This window comes from Mugil cephalus, chromosome 1 (genome assembly GCF_022458985.1).
Source record: "Mugil cephalus isolate CIBA_MC_2020 chromosome 1, CIBA_Mcephalus_1.1, whole genome shotgun sequence".
NCBI lineage: Eukaryota > Metazoa > Chordata > Actinopteri > Mugiliformes > Mugilidae > Mugil > Mugil cephalus.
In genome coordinates, this window is record NC_061770.1 from 21,495,917 (window position 1) to 21,501,442 (window position 5,526).

Below are 5,526 nucleotides of genomic sequence, written 5' to 3' on the forward strand. Positions count from 1 at the left end.
ATCCCTAATTGCCTTTCTTCTGGTGCCACCATGAGGTTTAATGTTTATTTTTTTCTGAAATAATTGAATTATTGGATTGGAATTTGGTGCAAACATCCGCGAAACGCAGAGGATGAATCTGGCTAAGTTCATCTGGCCTGTTTTCTGTTCTTCCCTTTTCCTGTATTTATTGGTCTTAGTCTTTTAATTGCCGGCAACCTTTCGTCTAGTGCCACCACGAAGCTGAAAGTTTAGGTTTTTAGTGATATAGTTTAAATATTGGATTGGAATTTGGTGTGAACATGCACAGAGCACAGAGGATGAATGTGGTGAAGTTTGGTGAGCCCCTGACTTCTCATCTAGTGCCTCCAAGCAGGTTGAAAACGGCTGGAACGGTTGGTGGCCAGGGCCCCAATGCGACGATGCTGCATTCTCCTATTTTAGATGGTGCTCGGTCAAATGTGAGTCATCTATTGCGTTTACTGCACTGTTCAGAGGATTAAACTGTCATCTAAATCTACAGTGTCCTCTGAGAAGGAGACACACCATCCAGGGTCTTGAGCGCCTGCTCTTGCAGAGAGTGTGTTGTTGTTGGGGCCTGTTCGCAAGCTAACAGACATCATGGGCCAAATATGCACTGGAACGAATACGCACACTCACAGACATTTACTGTTTCCACATCTACCTTGATGTTATAAAAAAAAATATACGCGCCGTATTAACAATACCGCTCATAAAAATAACACGTTGACACGTGCGAGACCTCTACCAGGTCACGTAGCTACAAATATAAAACGAGAACAGAAAAGGATTTGGGTTCGGGGCCAACAGTGGCAAGCACGCAAACGCCTCGCATTTCCTTTTAAGCAGATGCGAGGACATGCAAAACACCACGTCTTCCAAAGAACATGTATGTTTTGGCTCAATAGACGCAACACTAGTCACAGAGATACGGCGCAGAGACGCGAGCACTCAGACAAACAGATAAACAGACAAAGGGGGAAGCCTCAGTCACCCTTAAAAAACGCAGGGTGCACGAGGTCAGAGGTCGTGGTCTTTAAGGGACTGTGGGAGGGCTGCAAACACTTAGTCTGATCCCCATGACTGAGAAAACAGCGGTGACTGATGGGACGGCGGCACCCCGACAGAGGCTACCGACAGGCAGCCACGGTGACTGACAGGTGCTGACACCATCACCACGGTAACTGGCAGGCGGTGACGGACAGGCTGTTAGGAGATGTGTGCTGATCTATGGGATTATGTGTATAGTGGCTAGTGGTTAGTAATCTAACCACAATGTTCATTCTTTGTCGATGTGATGACGCCTCAGAGTTAATAAGTGTGTTTTATTTGTTCTGCTCTGATGACTAACGGGACTTCTAACAAGGGAGGGTGTTATAGATAAGACTGCAAAACCCTGTTTCTACTCAGATCACAAACAGAACGAAGCTGTTCACAGTTAGTCACAAGTTTTTCTTATGTATCCTGAGTAATGTCAGTAACAACAACAGTTCCAACGAAACGGACAAGAAAGGCTCCAGAACAAAATCCCAGGAAAGTTTGAAATTCTACCCAGACACATTTTCTCTCCAAAGGAGGACATATGGTCAACCTACTATAGTTGTATGTAGGGGTTAAACCGAGTAGTCCTCGACTTTACTGCTGTGCCAGGAAGTCCACTAGTATATATGCTATACATGTACAGTACAGTAGATAACCTTGTGTTTATGGTCCGTGTATGTTTTGGTCATTGGATTTTCCGTTCAGAAAAGAACATTAAAAAACAAAAAAGTTGCCGTTATCTGATTTTCATTTTAAAATTCAAAAGTTAAAATGGAAACTCCACTCATCAGGGTGGAGAAGGGATAAACAAAACTTCAAAAAACTGGTCGGTTTTCATTTTCTGCTTCTAAAAACAAAAAATAAAATCGTTAGAAGACAGAAACAAAAAAAGCGGCTATTGTTTCATATTGTGCAAGTTGCCGTTTTCAAACTAAGAGCATGCATGCGCTGTTGTGGCCTAAATATACGACTTCTATCTGTGGTTTCACTGGCCCAGGCAAACATTGGAACCTTACTTGTTTTTGACCTGGCAAAAAAACGCTTGTCATCTACGGAAATCTCTGCATGCATATCAGAGTAATGTTAGCTAGTAGCTAACTCTTAGCTAACTAGCAGCTAAACAACGTACTGATCCATGTCCATCAACTTCTGTGTGAGCCGCTACAACATGTATTCATGATAAAGATTTCATTCTTGCAAAGCATTACTTTCTACATCATTAACTAGTCATCTCTTTCACCACATATTAGTTTACTTTAAAAAATCTGAGGTCATTCAATCCCTAGTAGTATGAGAACTCCCAGAAGACGATTCTTGGCCTTTATAAGCTCTTACAACTGCACTTTGTTCCAGATAAATAATGTTCAAATACTTTTGTGTCTCCACTCAACTGTAATTGAGTGTCGTGACATAAAAAATAACGTAATGATCTAGAGTTCAGCAGCTCGTAATGTGCTGAATTACAGCCGATTACGAGATGCAGTGCGTCAACCAAGCTGGTTGAGCCAACTCCAATTAACCATAGATTAAAGTTCGAGTTGTGGTGAGAGGTTTAGATGTTTGCTGCCCAAGAGTTTCCGTGTGTTTGCTGTGTGCGAGCGCACCAGCGATAAAGAGTGAATAGAGAGTGAGTCAAGTATGCGTGAGCGAGTGTGTGTCAATGAGGTGCGGCAAATTACGCGATGCTACTTCGCCCTCAGAGCACACAAACCGCATGCTGGCTCACCTCCACCTGCTGGAAACCACAGTTTCCCTGGCTCTTCAAGTACAGCTGTGAACTGGCCAACGCACAAACACACACACAAATACCTGACCCCGAAGACACAAAACCTAAAACTAAAGTCTGACACATATTAGCTTTCCAGAAATCCAAAAACAATAAGATACAACACAAGCAAATGGAGAAGCCAGTGTTAAATGGGCATTATTGCTACCATAGTTATTATCATATTGATTATTTTTTCATATACAATTGTGTTAATAAATTTTGGTCACTTTTTTTTAAGGTATTCACGTCAAAATCCTGCAGAAAGGATTTTCTTTCACCCTCTAATGTCCCTCTAACATATCATATTTGATCGGTCTCTAAAACTTCTGCTCCACCAACACTATTGTGAACAGTCTGATCCTTGTCACCTGCCCCCTGGTGGATTTAACCAGGCTCTGCAGTCACTAGCTTTTGGTGGCTGTTTCCAAAATGGCCGCCTCCATGGACTTTGTAGTTGTTGTTTTATTAGGTATATCTTTTCTAATTTTGAAAACGTTATAATAATAATAATATGACTTATGTTGTTACTGATGTTTCAGCCACATAATTATTTACTTTATTTGAAGCAACAAACAAAAAGGCCAACTTCTGATATGTATGTGCAACCCCTCAAATTAAAGCTGAGAGTCTGCATGCTCATTATGTAACTGGAGCCTGAATATATTTTAGTTAACAGATAAAATACCAAATTATGTATTTGTTCCAAGCATATGGACCAAGCTGTATATCATTGGCTTAGAGCAGGGGTCTCAAATTTATTTTAGTTCGGGGGCCACATAATGCCCAGTTTGATCTAGTGTTGTTTTTGGCGGCCTGTTTTAATTTTAGTTTAAGTCTAGTCTTTCTGTCAAACTGTCATTTTAGTTTTTATTAGTCTTAGTCACGTTCAAACTCCTTTTTGTTTAGTCAAGTTTTAGCTGACTAAACATTTTAGTCTTATTTTAGTCAGAATAACCCACGACTATTTTAGTCTAGTTTTAGTCGACGAAAACTGATGACATTTTACTCTAGTTTTAGTCAATGATTTTAATCTCTTTTTAGTAATGTCATTTTGTTTAACCCAGTTAATATGGTTTTAACTTACCTCGATTTCATGATCATGGGAGATCTTGAGATGCCTTTTCAGATTCGTGGTGTTTTTCCCGGCTATTTTATGGCCGCATTTCTCGCCATCTTTTTCCACGACGCATTCCGTTTGGTTTTCCACCTGCTAGTAATTAAAGTGTGTCCAGACATCGTTTCTTCTCTTTCTTCCCGAGAACCCGGCCATGACTCCAACTCACCGACCGGCCGCATCTAGTTGTATTTGCCGCGAGTATGGAGAGGGGATTGAGGAAGTGACGTCACCTGCGTCTGGTCTGAGCGCTGCAGTGCGACCACGACGCACAGCCGAGGAAACAGAAAACAATAATAACATTTCGTCTCGTCTCGTTTTAGTCAACGAAAATGAGGAGACAGAGTTTTTCTTTTGTAAACCACATTTAGTCTCGTTTTTATTCGTCAACAATTCGTCAATAATTGTATTATATATTTAATTATAGTTATCGTCACAAGACCACCATTTACGTTTCGTCGCGTCTCGTTTTCGTCACGTGATAAAGGTTCGTTGACGACGATATGTCGTCATAATTTTCGTTGACGAAAGCAACTCTAGTTTGATCGCAAGCGGGCCGGACCAGTAACATAGCAGAATAATTACCTCTAAGTAATGACAACTCCAGACTTTTCCCAGTTGTTTTAGTGCGAAGAAGAACAAGTAAATTAGGAGAATGTTAACAGTTCAAAATTTATTCTTTATTTTAAAAAAAGAAATTCCTTTTTTTCTGCAGTTTCCTATGCAGTTTTCACACTTTGCAAATTCATGCTGTGAGCCAGATTAGATCCTCTGGCTGGCCACTTTTGGTCCACGAGCTAAAATTTTATGAGAGCTCCTATCTAGTGATGTACATAACGATCTGATTATATGTTATGGATTGATAGATAGATAGATGTTTCAGATCATCAAGCAAAATAAAGATGACACAAGTAAACGCAAAATGCAGTTTTTAAATTAAGTTTTTATTAACTTACACGGCCCAGTTGGATCATTTCGAGATCCAAAGAAATTCAGGAACAAATGAGAAAGAAAGTAATTGAGATCAGTGAGTCTGGAAAAGGTTATAAAGCCATTTCTACAGCTTTGGGACTCCCGGAGACCACAGAGAGAGCCATTATCTACAAATGATAAGATATTAAATATATAATGTTATATATGTATGTATGTATATATATATATATATATATATTATATATATATATATATATATATATATATATATATATATATATATATATATATATATAGATAGTAGTAGAAACCTAAATGGATGATAAGCCAAAGTGCTTTGTCTACTCTGTGTACCGTATACTACAGGATTCAAATTCAAAATTGATCTTTTTCTTCTTCCTCTCTCTACCGTTCATTGTCCTTCACCTTCCCTCTGCACTCGTTCTCCGCAGAAAACAAAAGAAAAGAAAAGAAAAGGATTTTTTGTTGGTTTTAAAATCCTTCATGTCTCAACTAATCCCAAGTGTTTAGATTCTGCTAAGCTCTGTGAAAAAATAAATGACAGGAATAGCCTTGTGTGTGAAATATTTGCTAGTCTGAGCCAAGTCCTAATGAAACTCCGCTGGTGGTTTCATACCTTTCGTCCCAAAACTGACCAATGGCACACAAG